This window comes from Macadamia integrifolia, chromosome 11 (genome assembly GCF_013358625.1).
Source record: "Macadamia integrifolia cultivar HAES 741 chromosome 11, SCU_Mint_v3, whole genome shotgun sequence".
NCBI lineage: Eukaryota > Viridiplantae > Streptophyta > Magnoliopsida > Proteales > Proteaceae > Macadamia > Macadamia integrifolia.
The window spans coordinates 13,553,022-13,574,360 of NC_056567.1; the positions used below are offsets into that span (position 1 = coordinate 13,553,022).

General features: G+C 38.7%; 1 long non-coding RNA gene across 1 annotated transcript; it reads left to right on the top strand.

Moving 5' to 3' along the window:
- The first annotated feature begins 9,352 nt into the window (after window positions 1-9,352).
- Window positions 9,353-12,638, top strand: LOC122093483. The gene is made up of 2 exons (XR_006144481.1): window positions 9,353-10,530; window positions 10,627-12,638. It is a non-coding gene; the product is annotated as an uncharacterized LOC122093483 (long non-coding RNA).
- Window positions 12,639-21,339: the final 8,701 nt, after the last annotated feature.

A 21,339-nucleotide genomic window follows, 5' to 3' on the forward strand; every position in this document is an offset into this window, starting at 1 on the left:
ACTAGCCAATTGGGGGTCCTTGTCCATCCTTTTCATCACAGATGAGCAGGCAGAAAAATCCATCACTGAAGATGGCACCATATGACCAAAGGGGGGGGGGTGAAGTAGAGGAGTTGTTAATGACCAAGGGGTAGATATTGGTAGAGGAGAGGCTACTGGAACTGAGGTTATAAGTCTCAGGAGAGGTGTTTGTACTCTCAGGAATAGGTTTCCCAGAGCAAACAGTAGGGGAGCTGGGCCAAGGGTTCAAATTATAATGGGAAGGGGTGATCGTGGAGTGGGATTTAGCATTAAATATATTGAAAGAGGGGGAGGGCTTGGGCTTAGTGTGGGGAGAGAGATTAGGGAGGTCTGTAGTACTCTTAATATGGGCCTGGTCTTCTTGTTCCATGAGAAAATCATTGCAAGAGGAGTCAGACCAAGACCTAGAGAAGGCTTGAGGAGAAACAAGGGATGATATTGTGGGTATGAGGATGAGTTCACCCAGTAAATTACAAGGCTAAATGGCCCAAAGCAGAAAAGAACTCAAGTCGTTGGGCTTTATGGTTGGGTAGGGAGGCCCTACCTCCAAGACATCCACAAGAGCTAAGTACCTGAGATAAGACATGGACCGGGCTTGGTTCATTCAAGTGTAGCTCAGTGCTCATCGTCGTTAATAGCTGCCCAATTAGAGTGTTTTTTTTTTTCAACAAAAAGGAAAATACTACATTAGATTCTAGGGTTGTTACATATTATATTAGACTAATATTGTTTCTTCAGTAGGGCCTCCTTAGCTAAAGTTTTTAATTCCCCCAAGTACTTAGTATTATCTATCAAACAAAAGCCTGGGTAAGTAGGATGATTATCTAGTTCTATACATTCTAATATTAGAGTTCTAAGCTAAAAATTAAGCATAGGATTATAATTGCCCTGCAATAGCCATCCAATCTCCTCCACATCGCTCCACACCTGATCAATCTTCACCTGCCATTCTCGAGCCTTGGTTAGACCTCGAAGCATCCCTATCGCCTCCGCTTCACCAACCTTTTCTGTCATGTAGAAATTTGACTTCATTAGTAAGCATTTTTCCATTAGAAATGAGGCATAAGGCCCAAAATGAATTTGTTCCCCTTGTGTCCCTGACTGTTGTTATGATTAGGGTATTTGATATTATGTGTGGTGTTAGGGCCACTTCTGAAAGTGTCCTATATGATTGTGGTTTGTTATCCAAATTGTTTATCCCAAAAGATATCCAGAAGTCAATTTGCTTGATTGTTTGGTGCAAGTTTGGGTTTTGCTTGCCGAAAACAATTTGATTCCTATATTTTCAAATAAAGTAAATTGTGATCATAAGAATAGAAAAGAATCATTCTCGATCTTTCTTATATATGAGACCAGAATTGAAGCAGTACAATATTATTTTGTTCAAATCCGAGACTGAAATGGAATCAGGTTTGAAACCTAGTAGGCCGGCAATCCAGACCCACTTAGCAAATTCACACTCGAAAAGGACATGGAGCAGGGATTCCCTATTATGATTGCAGTTAACACAAGTGGGATCCATCTCCACCCTTCTGGATATAATATCCCTTAAAATAAATCATTATTAATGGTCCTTCAAAAGAATAATTTGAATTTGGGATGGATTTTGATTTTCTAGAAAAACTACCACCATTTTAGACGTGTGCTGCACTTGCATATTTTGGAGCACTTATTAGGAGTATTCAACCTTTGCTCGCAGGAGGAGCAGGGAGCCCTAATCTTCTCGGTGGCTGCTGAAGATGGAGGGACCTAGTACCGCCATTTGGAGATGGATCGGTTGCTGTTCTTCCACTCCCATGGGGGAGCTTGAATCAATGGATGTTGGGTTCCCAGGATGGTTAAAACTTTGGCGAGGGGGTGCTGCTACAGATTCCTGGACATGACGGTAAATCGAACCTCTTAAAGAAGGTCGTTCAGCTTTGAGTTGAGACGAGAATAGACGAAGCTCTCACTCAACACATCTCCTTTCCGAAGCACACCCGTGGTCACTTTAATGATCCTCCATCCACTGAAAGCACTCTAAACATTTGAGTGTCTTGAGTGCCCTAGTCTCCCACAAAAATAACAGAAGGTCTCTAAACACTCAAATATGAACTCAGCATCAATATCCCTTCCTCCAGATCTGGAACTACATTCCCTTGCAAAGGGGGGCTCTCGTATCAATCCTTATTTTTACCGAAACAAATTGCATCTGTGGGGATTTCCCGTTACAAACAAGAGCTTCAATAGGTTTTCCAGCTTTGGCAGCGAGCTTGGTCGCAATCTTCTCTGTACGAAATGCAATGGGGGATATTATGTACTTGCAGCCACAGTTTCATGTAATAGAAAACATCCAACCTGCAATCGAGATTAGGCGACCAAGCCTTCAGAGAAATCCAGTGCCCCTGTATCACCCATGGACCATCATTTAAGGCTTTGCACACATCAAATCTGTGAAACAACTTGATAAGGAAGGTGCCATTGGTCTGAACTTTCAGCTCCAAACCTCCAATAGGATTCCAAGCCTTAATAAAAACCCCTCTAACCGCTTCAGGATGTGGGTTTTTAATGGATATAATCATCTCCACGAGTGTGAGTTTCCATTCTTTCTTTATTTTATTCAAAGTAGCAACATCCACCAAATCGGATCTGAAGTGTTGGTGGAGCTAAAGTCACCAAGAGAGTCTTCCTTCAAGACCTCCGGTTCATCTTGATATTGCTGAGAAGCCATGTGAAAAGCACAATAAAAAAAAAATACAGGAAAGGGACAAACGTAACAGGGAGGGGTGAAGGGAGAAATGACTCGGGAATTGAATTCTCTTCCACAAGAGATTTGGAAGAAGGTGTGAGCTACACTTGGAGTAGGACCAGTGGACAAATGGAGAAGAGCAAGGCTGTAGTAAAAGCACAAAAAGTGAAGAAAAGGACGGTGGAGTACTAAGGGAAAATCCTCAAACAATTGGTGGATAAAGTAAAAACTTAAAACGCTGGTGCCAAGAGGACCAGAATCAAAGGTGCGGGACCATAGCTCCGCAAAACATGAAAGACTGGCTTGAACTGAGAGCACTTTCACACCCATTGGTCTTGTATGGAAGCATCATTGTACTGGCTTGATCATTATGTGTAATCGGACAAGATGGTATCTTCGGTGCTTCCTTGCTAAGGGAAAAGTCTCATAGACTAAGCCTAACCCCCCCACCCCCCACACATACACAATGCATGTGTAAGTAGGAACTAATTAAGACATTGAAACTGTCAATGGCTTATTAAATTAGTTATAGTTTGTTTGATCGTATCTAGTCGGTGTTGGATTGTCTTGGTGGTGGACACACATGAGTTGCAATTGGTTTGCTTGTGGTGGTGGATTTTATGCTGGTGCATTGAACCACCATTCATAGATACCTCTGATTCAAGTTGTGCGGTGCAATTTTAGTCTTTAACACAGAGTTATATGTTATGTATCTAGCTTTTAATGCATAGTTTTGTGTGATTACATAGTTTTCAATACGAAGTTGTGTTTTCGAGCTATTACTTTTGTGCTTAGTGGGGCTATAAAGAATTCGTTATCTGATTCCTCCTTTTATGAAAGTTGGTTGGGTGATGTATTATCTTGGTGGTGGATGTAATGTATGTAGGATGCTTTGACTTGACTGATCTATATGATGCGTCAGTTAGATAGTTGGTACTTTATTATAATCTGTCATTATAAGCCTGTGCTAATTTGTCGTAGTGCGTCAGGTTGACAGCCATAACCTGTCAATCTTTTTGAATGGATCCTTGCTCTCATCATTGCTTGGAATTCTCATATAACCGACTCCATTAAGTTAGATAAGATTTTGAATGTTGTTGTATGTAAAAAACTTGTACTTAAACACCCTAGATATGCCACAAATGATCCAAGCATAGAGCGTAAAACTTTAAAAGATGAAGTTCTCAAAGCCTTAGCCAAATGAGGTGAAAATCAAAATTTTAGTATTTTCTATTTACATATTTGGCTGAGCAGCTGAAAATAAAAGGATAATAGTTCAACTCATACGTGAGTCATTATTGGTGGCCATCTTTCCAATAGTAAATTTAACCATATTATCCTTCTCCACATATACCTCGAGGCACATTTTTCAAGGAGAATTTCTAAACAAATTAGATGGGTAATTAAGCAGGTGAGACTTCACTAAGCCATAATTGCCATTTCTGTAGGTTCAATTCAGTACGCCTACTTATATCGCAAGTTTGACTCTAATCTATGTATGCCAAACCTCAAAATTAAACAACAAAACATATCCTTATACACGCTCAGAATTTTTTAAACACACACCATTCACGGTCTTAATTTTTTAATCCTCCATTGCCACCCACACTCTTCATTTTTAAATCTATCCACTTCTCACACTCTTTATGGGTTTATGTTTTCTTGATTTATTATAATTTGTTAATAATATTTTTTTAAAATAATTGGTGTTAGTAATGTTTCATTTTCTCCCTCTTTTAGTTACTGCATATAAGGACACGAGTGAAAAAATGCAAAGGTGGCATGGCCACGGTCAATCAGGGCCAACTCAACTCCAACCCAACCCAACACCAACACCAACCCCAGCCCCTAGCCCAAGCCCAAGCCCAAGCCCAACCATATCATGGTCAATTAGGTTCACGTTGAGTTGGGTGGAGCCCAACAACGTTGGGCTTGGATTGAATTAAGAGAACATAGGATTGGACTAGATTTTAATATACCTGATTGACACCCCGGCCAGTACACAACTGATCTCTCTCTCTCAAATCTGAATCATTTTCTGTGATTTGATAAATCGTGGCATGCAAGTTGGTAAATAAGAAATGACAAAGTAAATGGTTGGTAGGGTATTATCCATATCTTTGGATATTTTCTATTTTTCTCTTTTTTTTCTTTTTTTTTTTTTTTTCCAGTAAAGAGATATCTATTCAGAAGTACGTGTAGATCATGTAAATCATTGGAATGTTTTCTTCTTCAAAGGAAAATGCTCCCGTGTTCTTCCATTGGTCTTAGGTGTTGTATTGCATACAACGATCAAATTGGTAGAGCTCTTTCTCCCTAATGATAAATAAGGAAAAGTGTTCTCTGTCAAGGATTATGGCTTATGGCCCTATGTCGTTGCTTCCTGTTTATTTCTCTCTTTCCTTAATAAAAGATAGAGATGTCAATTCATCATAATAGGCTAGAGATGTCATTTCATAGGAATGACCCCAATAATGGATAGAGATGTCATTTTATAAGAGTCGAGGAGAGATAGACACATCACACATGAGAGGGGTGGCTTAGGCCATACTCCCCATGCCAATACTACCGGGCAGAAAACATGTTTCACGAGGAGAATAGAGATTTGAACTCCAACTTTGACTTGGTGGTTTCGTGTTGCGTTGTTGGATATTCTTTTAAGAATACACTTTAATTAGAGCAGTTTATTACACTAACGGCAGAATCATAGGTTTTTTTTTTTTTTTAACTAACGATGGGTATCCAGGCCTTCGCCCTATACTGACTCCACAATTGAATGGATCAAGTCATACAAGGATTGAACGAGAACCATTCAACTTTCACTAAAAGCAGTGAAAAGTACTAAACACCCCGTGTGAGTAGCCCAAGGTGTGTCTAGTGGGAGTCGAACTTAGGACGTTCAAGTTTATAATTCGTACTAAATTCGATGCTCACCATCTGTGCTACCCCCTTGGATTTCAGAATCATGGGTTATAGGTTGCTTCCCCGTCTTAATCTTGTACACTTGAACAGCTCAAAAGAAGAGAGAAAGATATTCTACACTTCCCAACCCGGTAATTGGTTGTGGTGAGGAAATTCACCAATAATGGCACCCAAACCGGTCAATTTTGGAGGCTCTCTAGCAGTACCTAGCGTTCAGGAACTGATGAAGAAGCCCATCAACAGTGTTCCACCCCGCTACCTCGGTCCCGATCAAGACCCTCCAATCATCTCTGATATTGCTGCTTCATTCCCTGCAATCCCTGTATTGACTTGCAGAAACTACTCTTAGTAGAATCCATCGACTTAGAACTGGCGAGGCTACACTGTGCTTGTCAAGAATGGGGTTTTTCTTCCAAGTAAGTGATTACTGTGTTCATCTCTATGGTTCACGTGAATGAGAGTTTCAGAAACTCTCAAGTAATTATCCTCCTATTTTAAGGATACCAACTCATGGATGATTAGTTTTGCTTTTTTTTTTTTTTTCTCCGTCTTTCCCTAACAATTCAAGTTTTTAGATGAAATGATAATGAACAATAATAAAACTTATTTGGAAAAGAAGAATTCTTCTCTGATGCCAGTGTCAGGCACCTGATTGGTGTTGCATCTTTCCATCCCTTCTAGCCACCTCTGCCTGTCTCCCATTTCTTTCTTTCTCTGACTTTCTTTTTTCCAAGAAAACAATTTCAGATAAACATAGTTCCTACAATTTTCCGGTTAAAGCCTCATTCTGACCTAGGCCACATGAATCAAATTTCTTCCCTCTGAGTGTCATTGAGTTTATGTAAGTTTCTTTTATCGTTATTTTGTTTAGGTATACTGTTAATCATGCTTGGACAATTAGACATGGGTTGTTTGTCTTTTTATCTGAGTTAATAATTAAGAATGAAGGTTGTGCTTGGTCCAACAGTAAAGTACGAATGTTACGATTTGATGGTCAAACTGTCAAAATAATTTTTGACATTCCGGGTGTATAGTTCATGTCCTCAGACCTCGAACATGCAGGAAACTCGTACATTGAGTAATTATTTATTTATTTATTAGAAACAAGAGAGCTGGGTGGGTTACGTTGGATCCAAAAATATCATGTAGATGATAGGAAATTTCAGCATTTCACGTGAGAGTTCGCAAGACACGAGATATGACAATAATATCAACCTTTCTTTTGGTCTACCCAAAGAAAGTTGTAGGGGTTGCCTGTTTGATATGGGGTTTGTCCTATTTGATTTAGGGATCTCTTAACCTTTCTTTTGGTCTGCCTAAAGAAGGTTGTAGGAGTTGCCTTAATCTGTATTTTTATATTTTTCTTTTTCCTTAATACATACAAGTTACCTAAAAAAAAAAACAGTAATACCAAAACCTCATTTGGAAGAACCTATTGGAATTGAGTGTTCTAGAAGTATGCTTTTGTAAAGAATCTGACCATGAGATTAGATACAAATTTTGTTAATTTGAAGGTGTTAGGAATTTCGGTCTATTTGTTTCAATTGATCTTCTACATTATTTAAAAAAAATTAATTATATTTGTATATTTTACTTGAATTAATTAGAAATATAATTCTTCCTTAAGTAGATGTGTGAGAATGACATTTTACATTAAAATATTATTTTGCCCATGTGACATTATTTATTGAGATAAAAACTTATGATATATTTTCTACGTAATAAGCTATGTATTATTTAAATTTTGGATCAATCCAACTTTTACCCAATGACAACAACATTCTAAATTTTATTTCAAAATTAATAAAATTTACTTGGGATTTTTTGAAGAACATGCACATAACAGTAAAGCATAAGATATCTCAAAGTGGTCCATGCAATTGAGATTGCGTAAAAAATTCAACAAATGGCCTATCCCAGGTGTTTCTCATTTATCCAACCCTCAAATACAAATTTTATCTACATGATAGAGATGTTGTATGTGTGGTAATGTTTTACCACGCTAAGACATTTAGGAGAATTTTCTCCTTTCAATTTTTTTTTTTGGTGGTTTTGGGGAGAGGGGTAGACAAAAAAATGCACTAACCCAAAGAACGAATAAATAGAATTTACAACCCAACTTAAGAATCAACAACTAAAGCACCAAAGAAAACACAAGGCCCGAGAATATATAACATACAACCAACACGAAGCTAAGATCAAAACCCAAACTCAAAAGAGCGGCAAAAGGGCAACCACAACCAAGGCCAATGGAGGAAAACAAACTTCGGGCACTAAGGGTGAAGGGAAATAAACCACGGAGGAACATTACAAGCTCACACTCCCCGCACAAGGGGATAGGATAGAGAGACCCTTCTACCGAACATCGAAAAATGATGGAAGACCAAAGTTGTTGATATTCCTCTCTCACCAAATATAATATATCACAACATAGAAATACAATCTGCCTTGATTCAATTTTTTCCTTATCTTTTGAATTGGATGTGTCTTGGCTTTAATTTCATCTCTGTTGATCATTGACCCTAAATAATAAATAATAAATAAAAATCCAATCTAGCTATAGCATCACACACAGACTTCCTTTTGAATTAGGAAATCACCCACACCCACTATCTAGAAAAGGACTGTATCGAACTAGGCCCTGGGGGATGGCCAACACTTGGCAAGAATGTCCTCCCAGGGGATTTTTGTAAATGGGTATTTGAAGAATAGATGATTGATCGATATCTTCTTTCTCATTCTAGCAAAAACAACTTGGGATAAGAATGGATTTATGATAAAGGATTGAACTCTAAGGGTAGAAGTGATGACCCTCCATGCGATGAAACTGTATCTCAAAATGAAACCCCTTCCTTAGACTAGGTTACAACATTGCACTAAGGGTAAGTTCTAATCAAATTCCATGTTGAGGCCACACTAAATCTACCGGAGGAACACTCAGTCCAAATAGGATAGTCTCTCCTCTCACGAGAATTCCTGGCAACAAGAGGAATGTCTGCCAACATTTATAAAGAGCAAAGGAGGAAAGGGGGGACCTGGATCCCAAAGACTATCCTTAATAATGGAAGAGACTTTTCTTTTCTTCAAGTGAAACGAATTTGATGAAATGGCTTTGTAGAAAATTCAAGCAAATCAATACTCATGTTTTAGTGATTTTCCCATCAAATTATTGGAAGGAGGTTGTATGCTGCTTGCTTTCTTGAAGCTAGTGGTTCAACCAATGGGAGGGCTGAGACGAAAGAAGTGCGTCATAGAGGACTTTTCCGAAAAGAAGAGGAGAACCTAGCTTATAGCTCACGGTTTTTATTTCCAACCCTTCACAGCTTGATGGTGAGACAGGTGGATTAGGGATGGAATATGTAGCCTTGCTTTGGCTACGGTTGGCACCAACATGACCCCCTGCCTAAGTTGCATCTCTAATTTGCTAAGGGTCATGCTGATCCAATGAAAGAGATACATCTGTGTATATGATAGGGATACATCTGTGTATACTTCATCTAGTCCAGCTGTCACTAGTTCCAGCTCAGTTACATAGTAACCATAGGTTGCCTGTGTAGTTACTTAGTAACCATAGGTTGTTTGTTTCTGTTAGGAATCACCTGTGTGTATATATATATCTATATATGTATACGTGTGTATGTAACAGTGATTAATCTGATATATTGAAAAACTCATTTATTATCGTATCAGAGCAGCACATGCTCCTCTAAGTGAAAACCCCTCTTTCCACTGAAACCCTCCTCTTTTTCCGCTGAAATCTTGATTTCTCGATTTCAACCCTTATCTTCTTGATTTTCTTGCTCAAGATCCTGGCTATGGCATCTCTTTCTCTTGTTACCAGCTCTGATTCTACATCTTCTTCTCCGCTGATCTCTGAAACGTCTCTCCTCAACTTCCTCTCAAGTTGAACGCCACCAATTATCTGCTATGGCGAGCATAGTTTCTTCCGCTTCTTTGCGGCTACAACCTCCTTGGATACGTTGACGGTTCCTTCCCTAGGCCTTCTAGTCCTGATGCATCCTCCTCTTTTGGGACTGATTTGGGAGTCTTATGGGATAGTCAAGACCAACTGATCCTCAGTTGGATAATTTCTTCCTTATCAGAGTCGATCCTCTCTCATGTGATCAGCTCTGCGACCTCACATGATGCCTAGGAAACACTCACTCGACTTTTTGCTCTGTCCTCTCGAACTCATATAATGGATTTGAAGGACCAGTTACTTCGTGTTCACCGTGGTTCTGATCCTATTAACACATATCTTCTCTCTGTTCGTACCATTGCTGATACCTTGGCAGCCATTGACCATCCTGTAGATGATGAAGATTTTGTTCTTGCTGTTCTTCGTGTTTTAGGATTGGAATACAAGGATTTTGCTACTTCCATCAGGCTTCGTACCTCTCCAATTAGTTTTACAGATCTCTCTGGTTTATTGATCAGCCATGAAATGTTCCTCAAGAACACAGAAGATGTTGCTAAAGGAATATCCACCGCCAATCTAGCCTCGGTTGCCTCTGCAGATTCTTCGCAACACTTGGCTGATGTATCCCGAGGTTCTTCTTAAGGATCTCGTCGTCATGGCAATCGGTTCTCTCGGTTTCATGGTAGACGTCCATACTACTCTACCAATCACTCCAACTATGGTTACAATGATCAAAACAACTATAACAATCGTTTTCAAGACCAAAACGGATCTGCTACGCGGTATCAGAATCAGAATCAGAATCAACATTCTCATGTCAATCGAGGTCATCAGGGATCTCCTTCTCCATTCCTTCATTCTAGAATGCCTTGTCAAATCTACAATCAGGATGGACATTAGGCTGCACATTGTCCTCAACGCTTCAATCAGGCTTTTCTTGGTATGCAACTTGCTTCCTCATCCATTTCTTCTTCCTCTTCTTCCTCTCCTTCTTTTTGGCTTCTTGACACTGTGTCTAATGACCATCTTGTTGCAGACCTCAGTAATCTCACCCTCACTACTCCCTACGGTGGTTCTGATCAAATAGTTGTGGGCAATGGTCAAGGTTTGTTTATTTCCAATGTTGGATCATCTTTAATTAATACTACCGCTCATGAATTTTCTCTCCCTACAGTCTTACATGTTCCTCAGACTCAGCGTAATTTACTTTCTGTTCATCAGTTTACTAGAGACAACAATGTTTCAATTGAATTTTTTTCTTCTCATTTCTTGGTGAAGGATCTTCAGATGAATCGTGTCCTCTACCACGGCCAGAGTGACAATGGTCTTTACCAGTTACCTGCAGCTGATTCCAAGTTTTCTTCCACTCTTTCTGCCATTCGTGCTCCACTTGCTGATTGGCACTCACGTCTGGGGCACCCTTCATACCAGACGGTTCAAAGTGTTATCTCTCAATTCCATCTTCCAATCTCCAACATGTCATCTTCAACCTACCGTGCGTGTCAATGCTCCAAGAGTCACAAATTGCCTTTCTCTTTGTCATCTACAGTAAGTCATGCTCCATTGGAGCTTGTCCACTGTGACGTTTGGGGACCAACCCCATTTGTTTCTTTTGATGGTAACAGATATTATGCCATTTTTGTTGATGACTTTAGTTGATACTGTTGGTTGTACCCTATGAACCTTAAATCTGATGTGTATTCAATCTTTGTTCGTTTCAAATTGCTAGTTGAATTTTTTTCTTGCTCCATTAAGTGTTTGCACACTGATGGTGGTGGTGAATTTGAAAAGCTATCTCCATTTCTTCAGTCTCATGGTATATCTCGTCTGATTTCATGTCCCCACACTCAAGAACAAAATGGTATTGCGGAATGTAAACACCACCACATTGTTGAATCTGGCCTTGCGTTACTATTTCATGCTCATCTTCCTCCTCAATATTGGTCATATGCATTTCTCACCTCCGTGTATCTCATAAATCGCCTTCTGCCTCCTATTTTGGGAAACCGATGTCCTCTTCAATGTCTTTTTTCTTCAGACCCAAATTTTTCCTTGTTACGCACTTTTGGCTGTGCTTATTATCCGTGGTTGAGACCCTATTCCAAGAATAAACTGGAACCATGCTCCACACCTTGTATTTTCATTGGATATTCTCTCTCTCATAAGGGTTATCATTGCCTTGATGTAGCTAAGAACTGGATCTATGTATCTAGGCATGTTGTGTTTGATGAGCGCATGTTTCCTTTTTCTAAACTTCCAACAACCAGGGACACTTCCTCTCCCTCTGTTACTGATCCATGGTATACTCCGTCACCTCCGGTTCTTCTCCCCTACTCTAATTCTCCTTGCCCCAGCTAATGTCATAGGCTATTTGCCCACTTCTATTTCTCATTGTTCTATTCAACCATCTATTCTAGGCCCAGGCCCAGGCCCAGGACCAATTTCTGATACTCCTTTGGGCCAAGTCATCTCCTCATCTAATGGGCCTGACCCACCTAACAACTCCTTATTTCCTAATGGGTCTTCATTACTCCAGCCAACACCAACCACTTCTTTGCATCCTTCTCTAATGGGCCACTCTCCTCCTTTGGATCGAGATTCTTCTCCTACTACATCCCCCTATAGCTCCCCTGCTTCTGAACCATCAGTACCACCATCATCTATTGCACCTCTATCCACTCACCCTATGCAAATAAGATCATGTACTGGTTCACTTAAAGTACCGGCTCCTCGGTTGACCTTGTCTACAAGCAATGAAGTCGATTCATTGGCGTTTTGCAATGCAAGATGAATTTGATGCGTTTCTCAAAAATGGCACTTGGAATTTGCTCCCAGCTACTGCTGCTTAAAACGTTATTGGCTATAAGTGGGTATTTTGGGTAAAACGCAAGTCTGATGGGAGTGTTGAGCACTGCAAAGCGCGATTAGTTGCCAAAGGCTTCCATCAGCGCCTTGGATTGGATTATAAGGAAACCTTCAGTCCGGTTATTAAACCTGCTACGATTCGTCTTATATTGTCCTTGGCACAACAAATGGTTAGCCATTAAAGCAATTTGATGTTCAAAATGCCTTCTTACATGGTAATCTTATAGAAAAGGTGTTCATGAAACAGCCTTATGGATTCGTGGACTCTACTTACCCAAATTATGTGTGTCTTCTGCGTAAATCCTTTTATGGGATGAAGCAGGTGCCTCGTGCTTGGTTCACACGTCTTAGTGATTTTCTCTTGACCTTTGGCTTCATGGCTTCTCAAACCGATAGCTCTCTTTTTATCTATGATGTTGGTGATGCGGTGATATACTTTCTTATCTATGTTGATGATCTCCTACTCATCGGCAACTCTTCTCATGCTATGTCATCTTTAGTGGATGCCTTGTCAAATACTTTTGCTCTAAAGGAGTTGGGTGATCTGAACTACTTTCTTGGAATAGAGGTTTCTACCACTGCTGCTGGTCTTTCCCTCAGTCAAGGAAATATATTACAGATCTTCTCTAATCTACAAGTATAGATGGGGCTAAAACGATTGCAACTCCCATAGCATCTGGTGCTCCTCTCACGTTATCCTCTAGGACCCCTTTATCAGATGGTACTACTTATCGGTGTGTTGTTGGAGCTCTATAGTACTTATTAATCACAAGATTTGATCTCCGCTTTGCTGTGAATCGTGTGGCACAATTCATGCCCTATCCAACAAATGTTCACTAGTCAACTGTGAAGCGTATTCTTCGCTTCTTGAAACAGACAATTGCTAATTGTCTGCATTTCCGCAGACCTAATTCCATTTCTTTGGTTGCTTATTCTGATGCAGATTGGGCAAGGTGTCTCATTGATCGAAGTCCACGACAGGTTATAGCATTTTTCTTGGATCTCATTTGATCTCTTGGAGTTTAAGAAAGCAGCGCACAGTCTCTCGTTCGTCAACAGAGGCAAAGTATCATGCCATTGCCTTCGCAACCACTGAATTAGTGTGGCTACAGTCTCTATTAACAGAGCTTGGAGTTTTCCTCCCTTCTCCTCTGGTCCTTTGGTGTGACAACGTCGGGGCGAATTACTTGACTACCAACCCAGTCTTTCATGCAGTACCAAACACATCGAGGTGGATTTTCATTTTGTTCATGATATAGTGGCCTCTAACCAGTTTCATGTTCGATACATCTCCACAGTTGATCAAATAGCTGACATTTTCACCAAGGGTCCTCCTCGGCGACAGTTTTATACTCTTCGAAACAAGCTCAACGATGGTCCACTTCCATTGCTCTTGGGGCCTGATAGAGATACATCCATGTATACTTCATCTAGTCCAGCTGTCACTAGTTCCAGCTTAGTTATATAGTAACCATAGGTTGCTTGTGTAGTTACTTAGTAACCATAGGTGAAATAACCTAGAGGGGGGTGAATAGGTTACGCTAGTGGAATTTTGATTCTTTTCGAAATATTGTCCCAAGTGTGATTGTAAATAAGAAATGTGGAATAAAATAGAATAAGCACAATCACACAACACCAAGAATTATAATGGTTTGACTCAATCCGAGTTTAATCCACTCCCTATAAGAATCCTCTTGTAAGGTATTCCATTAGTTTTCCCTTTCAGTACAATAGGTAGAGAAGAAAACCTTTACAATCTTTTTATGGATAAGAGTATCCTTATAAATCCCCTTACATGCAGAGAGACACCTTACTCTTTTTAGGATAAGAGAATCCTTACAATCGTAAGTACAGTCTAGAATTGTAAAAACAGTAAAATAGAGGATAGTGGAATAAGAGGAATACCTCTAATGTGGTGCAAATGATGAAAATGAGAAATGAATGATGCACCTTTTTATGAAGTCCTCTCTATAGCTTTGACTTGCACAGAAGAGAGTGGAGGACTTGATTGAGACTTGAGCTCCTTTCGGGATTCGAAGAACCGAACAACTCAAGTAGGATAGAATGATCTTTATGACTCTTGTTTGCTCACAATAATGCTCTAAATGCTCTTACTTCATTGATATTTAATTAAGATCAACTTAGATATTTATAGGTGAACTTAGGAGAACATTTTAGGCAGTAAATCAGGCTCTAACGATCGTATTCTGGGTCCACCGGTCAACCGCCATCAGTAGCCAATCGACTGAAAAGAGCGGTTAGAGTAAAAAACTAGCCATTGGAGCTCTTCCAGGAGTCACCAGTCAATCGGGACTTTCTACTAGTGGATTAACTATGGTCTCGGACAATTTTGATCTATCGAGGCTTCCAACCGATTGATCGCAAACATGACAGGCTCTGTTTTGACAGACTACTACCATACTGACTAGTTGTCAGTGTTTTGACCATAACTTTTTTGGAAAACCTTGAATTGACCTGAAACTAGTTGCTTAAAATCGTGACTCGATTTTCCACAACTTTTATGAAGGGTCCATCTCCTGATACTAACTCCAAGGTTACCAAAAATGCCCTTGAGTCAGGTCATTGTGGTTTTCACAGAATATTACCACAACACATTATACCATACCACCTAAGGACATTTATATTTGTTTAAGGTATGTCCTAAGGCCATTCTAGTATGATGTTATGTAATGCATGAGGTGCGTGCATATGTAATGTGTGTACAAAATACAAAATGTACTATTTATTCTATGGTCTTCATCTTGAGTCTTGAGGTCTTCAGCTTGAGTCTTGAAGTCTTCATCTTGAAGTCTTCATCTTGAGTCTTGGTGTTCCATACTTAGAATTCCATCTCTTGAGGCTTCAGGGTTGTATCTCCATGAATTATTCCTTGAGTTCTTGGCTTGAGCTTGCCAAGTGTGTTTCTTCGTATTCTAACCACAATTATTAAATCAAGTTAAAGATATGTTTATTTGTTAACACCAAAACATATAAAAGTGTGGGCATGTTCCCAACAATCTCCCCTTTTTGGTGATGACAAACAAGCACAAGAAATGGCAATAAAAAAAAAACTTAAAGGCATTTACAGTTCAGTCATTTCTAGAAACAGAATCAAGATATAATCAAGATCAAGATATTCAAGATATAATCAAGATCAAGATATTCAAGATATTCTCCCCTTTTTGTCAACAGAAAAAAGGGAACACAAAATACAAAACATGTGTAGCATAATAAAGTGAAATACTCACCCTGAGAATGTGCCAGGAATAAAGATAAGATTTAAACCAATTAAAACATGACACATTAGTAAAATAAACATGGCTTTAGCAGTGTATCTCAGAGTATTTCAAAGAAAAGTAAAGAAATGATAAAAACCGAGTTCCATCTCAACCACAAAATAAAAGCATCATTTTAATGGTCATAAAACATAGTCTATAAAAGAGTAAAGACAGTCCTATTCCTTTACATCCTCATCTTCTGCATCATCCTCTTCTTCTTCTTCTTCTTCTTCTTCATCTTCCTTGTCTTCTCAAAGTTGCTTGAGGATTTCATTTTGCTTTCTCTCCATCTTTGCTAAATGGGCAAGGATGGTGTTACCAAACTTCTCAAGATCAGCAACAGTCGCATAATCTGACGCCCCATCACTTCCTTGTCTCTGTGGCTGACTTGGTCCCGCAACAGTCTTCTTTGAGGCAGTGGTCTTCTTAGGAAGGAGGTGCATCTTCCGAATAGTGGAGATGTCGATCTCTTGAGGAAGAGGCTCAAAGATATCATCAGAGAAATCCACATGAAAGTGGTCCAGAATGTGACAAATCATCCTTCCATAGGAAAGATTTCCCTTCTGAAGTTTGTCACCATGGGCAATCATGGTTTTGAGCAAAATGTAAGGAAGATTGACGCTCACGATCTTATAGACACAGTAGGTAAGGTAAGCATGGAATGGTGAGACCTCATCTCTGTGACCACTCTTTGGTAGGATGTTGTAGGAAGTAATGAGATTTAAAATCCTCCCCAAGTCGGTGAGGTCTTTGGCCTTAATCTTGTGTGTATTAGCATATTCTTTCATAATGCTAGAGTACACGGAATCAACATCCATGAACTGTTCAATTTAGGTTTTGGGTTGGTAGTATTTGAGGTCCCCTTCTACAGAGATGTCAAGGATTTCTCCCAACATCAGAATATCTATGTCTATGGGAACACCCTTCACATAGGAGTGGACCAGAAGAGTATCATTTTCACCAGAGAAGGTAAGGTTGCAGAAGAACATTTTTACTAAATGGGGATAGCATTTGGACTCAAGTTTGAGAATGTTCCCCCAACCTAAATCATCAAAGAGTTCTTTGATAGCATACCTAGAAAGAGAATCGGTATTAATGGTTCTTCCTTGCTCTATATGCCGAGGAATGTACATCTCCCATGATTCTTGTGCAATAGATGAGGAGAACCAGTTGTCTCTACTTGAAACCCTCCTTTTACCTTTGTGAGCAACAGTTTTCTTGGCCTTGTGATGGCATTGAGGCTCCAGTGTAAGGAAAAACTGAGGAGGTGAAGAGAATCAAGGGTTTTTGAGAGGAGGATGGAAGATCTTAGTAGATCTAGGTTAGAAGTGGATTCTAAGCTAGGGTTTTGGAAGAGGGATAGTCGAAATAGGGTTTTAGGCTAAATGGGGCTTTCAAAGTGGGGCAAAAGACTCAAAAAATCAAGTTTTTAAGAGGCTCAGATCGAGTTTTTTGGCAACATCGGTCGACCGATAGGTGGTGGCGGTCGATAAGAAATACTTTCAGTCAGTGGTGGTTGATCGAAAGATTGGAAGCGATCGATCGAAAATCGGTTCTATCAGTGGCAGTCGATCAGTGGTTCAGGGGCGGTCGACCAGTAGATACAGGAATCGCCAGAAAACCCAAAAAAATGTGATTTTTGAGGGGGTTTTCGTATCCGTTTTATCTAGAACTTAAATATGCATGGTTAATGTTTAATCTTTTACCCAAATGGGTTGTAAATTCCAAGCTCCTTTCTTAGGAAACAAAACCTTTCTTCACCTAGGGGTTTAGTGAAGATATTTGCAAGTTGTTTCTCAGTTTCAATGTACTCAAAGGGAGACATCTCCATTCTGAATGGTATCTCGTAGAAGGTGGTGTCGAATGTCTATGTGCTTTGCCCTTGAGTGTAAAATGGGGTTTTTACTCAAGTTTATGACACTGGTATTATCACATATAATTGGGCAAGATTTGAACCTTACTCCAAGGTCTTGGAGAGTTTGCTTCATCTAAAGGATTTAGGCACAACATCTACTGGTGGCAACATATTTGGCTTCGGTGTTAGATAAAGCAACTGAGTTTTGTTTCTTGATGAACCAAGAGATAAGGCAAGATCCAAGGAAGTGATAGGTACCACTGGTACTTTTTCTGTGGATATGCTAGCCTATGAAGTCAGCATCTGAGAAAATGACTAAGTCAAGGGGTTGGTTTTTAGGATACCATAATCCCACATCACAAGTGTTTTTCAAATATTTAAAGATCGTTTTTACAGCAGTGAGGTGAGATTTTAGGATCGGCTTGAAATCAAGCACATGCACATACGCTGTACATAATGCCTAGTCTACTTGTCGTTAGATATAGAAGGCTCCTAATCATGCCTCTATATCTAGTAACATCCTCAGAAATGCCATCTTCATCCTTGGTGAGTTTCAAAGAAGAACTCATTGGAGTACCTGAAGACTTTTGACTGTTGATGTCAAATTTCTTTAGAAGCTCCTTAATGTACTTACTTTGGTTAATAAATGTGCCATTCTCGGTTTGTTTAATCTAAAGTCCTAGAAAGAAGTTCAATTATCCCATCATACTCATTTCAAATTCATTGCTCATCTTCTCACTAAATTCAATACACATTTTCTCATTGGTTGAGTTGAAGATTTCATCTACATAAATTTGAACAATAAGTATGTCTTCATTCTTATTCTTCACGAATAGGGTAGTGTCTATTCTCCCCCTTAAGAAGTCACTATCAATTAAGAAGGTATTTAATCTTTCATACCAAGCACTAGAAGCTTGTTTGAGTCCATAGAGGGCTTTCTCAAGTTTGAAGACATGATTTGGAAACTTTGGATTTTCAAAACTAAGGGGTTGAACTACATACCCCTTTTCTTGAATGTAACCATTCAAGAAGGTACTTTTTACGTCCATTTATATAATTTAAAATTCTTATGGCATGCAAAACCGAGTAGCATTCTAATGGATTCCAACCTTGCTACAGGTGCATAGGTTTCATCATAGTCTATTCCTTCTTGTTGATTACACTCTTTGGCTACTAATCTAGCTTTGTTCCTTACTATGTTTCCATCTTCATCCAGTTTATTGCGAAAAAACCCACTTGGCACCAATGATGGTGTGGTGGTCAGGTTTTGAAACAAGTTGCCATAATTTGCTTCTTTCAAACTGGTGAAGTTCTTCTTGCATAGCAACAATCTAATCACTATCTTTTAGAGCTTCTTCTATGCTCTTAGGTTCAATCCTTGAGATAAATGTAGTGTGATTGCATACCTCTTGGGTTTTTGATCTAATTTGGATTTCTCCATCTAGATCCCCTATAATATTTTCTAAGGAATGATTCCTATGGGGAATAATTTTCTTAGGTAGTGTTTCTACTTTTTCGACAGTAAAATCATTTGTTTCTACATTAGAATCATCAAGAGAAACATCATTAACTTTGTTCTTTATCTCATCAATCATAGCATCATCATCATCATCAACAACATGAGATTTATTCAAGTCATTAGGCAATGATTCATCAAATCTAACATTCATGGATTCTTCAACCATTAATGACTTTTTATTGAAAACTCTATATGCTCTACTGTTGAGAGAATATCCTAAAAATATTTCTTCATCAGATTTTCATCAAATTTTCCAAGATTATTTTTAGTGTTTAGGATGAAACATTTACAACCAAATACTCTAAAGTAGTCTACTTTTGGTAGTTTACCAAAATACAGTTCATATGGGGTCTTGGAAAGCAAAGGTCTGATAATTATTCTATTTAGCACATAACAAGATGTATTCACAGCTTCAGCCCAAAAGTATTTAGGCAAGGAATACTCATTGAGCATGGTCCTAGCCATCTCTTGTAGTGACCGGTTTTTCTTTCAACAACCCCATTAGATTGAGGTTTTCTAGGAGTGGAGAAGTTATGGTCAATTCCATACTTATTGCAATATAAGTCAAACTGGCTAATGTTGTCAAATTCTCCTCCATGGTCACTCCTTACAGAGGTTACTGTATACCCTTTCTGATTTTGTAATCTATTACACAGAGTTACAAATTCATCGAATGCATCATTTTTATTTCGTAGAAATACAATCCAAGTGTATCTAGAGTAATCAACTACAATTACAAAAGTATAACTTTTACCATTCATACTAAATACAAAAGTATAACTTTTACCATTCATACTAGATACATTGATAGGACCAAACAAGTCTAAGGAGCCGTTTGACAACACTTTTATTCTTAAAGAGTGTTCTTTTTCGATTCCATGCTGTGAGAACACTCTAGCGGAATAGAAACAACGTTTGGTAAAACTATTCCAGAAATGTCCTTAGAACAGGAAAAGAACAGAAACAACGTTTGAAAGACACTTTTGAATAATAAAATCAGAAGGGAATCCTATTCTCTTTGAGTCCATTTTGCGGCTTCATTATTAGCTCTCAAAGTTGATGCCATTATTGTAACATTCACTAAAGGTATAGAAAGCAAAGTAATCGAAATGAGAACTTCATGTAAATATGATTTTTTCTTCAAACACAATCCTAGACACATCTTAAATAGAACATCTCATGATAAGAAAAATACCTAGCTTGCCCATGTATTCAGAGGTTCAAAGTAATATTTGCACATGCATTCACAGGTTTAAAGTAAAATTTGCACATGTATTCACCTCAAAGCTCAAACAAACTAAGTGTTAATTATATGAGAGTGGAATGTAACTAACTAATGCTCTTCAACATTGGATGTAAAACCTGTTTTCTTGAACATAAAGAGATGAAATAAGTTGTGTGTTACATGTGGCTTTTGAAGAGTTGAATAATATAAGGGCTGGCTGTATTCCCAAAGTTGACTTGGTTTTAGATTGGTGTGGAAGTCATGGAAGGGTTTATTTTATTTTACTAATTTGACAAGTGGTGTAATTTTCTTTTGACAGGCTGATCCTCATTCAGAGCCATCATCAAAGATACAAGTGCAAATCGGTTTTCATAGCTTTATTGACAGCAGTTGGCAGATCCATGTTTGTTTGTGTTGATGCATTTTCTGCCCATCTATTTAAGCATTTGATCTTATTTATTTGTAAATGTAACCTGTCAAACTAAGATTGAAGCATCAATGACTTTGCAAAGTTAACAAGTGTAAGAACCTAAATCACTTTGCAAAATGTTCTCTAACCTTCTATATCAGATAGATGGTTCCATCTTCTTCTAAATTTTTCCAGTGTCATTGTGAGACTTCATTTCAAGCATTAGTTTGGTCATAGGTATTAATGATGTAAAACTGAGATACACTTGGCTTTAGGCCATCATATTTAACTGGGGCTTTAGGCCATCATATTTAACCAGGGATAAGCATATTCAAATAGCAAAATAACTAAAAACAACATAACAGAGAGAAACGTACTAGTTTTGAAACAGAGAGAAACCGACTGGTTTAGAAACAGAGACACCACACCCAGCCCCTACTCTGTTCAAAGCTAAACTCTAGTTTTTTCTTCTTTTTTTTTTACAGATTCCCAGATATTTCTTAAGACCATACATCACAATTTCCTTTTTCTCATTATTTCTTTTTTAAATTGAAATGCTTGTATAGTTAAATTCAGTTGAATGATCTATCCCCCCCCC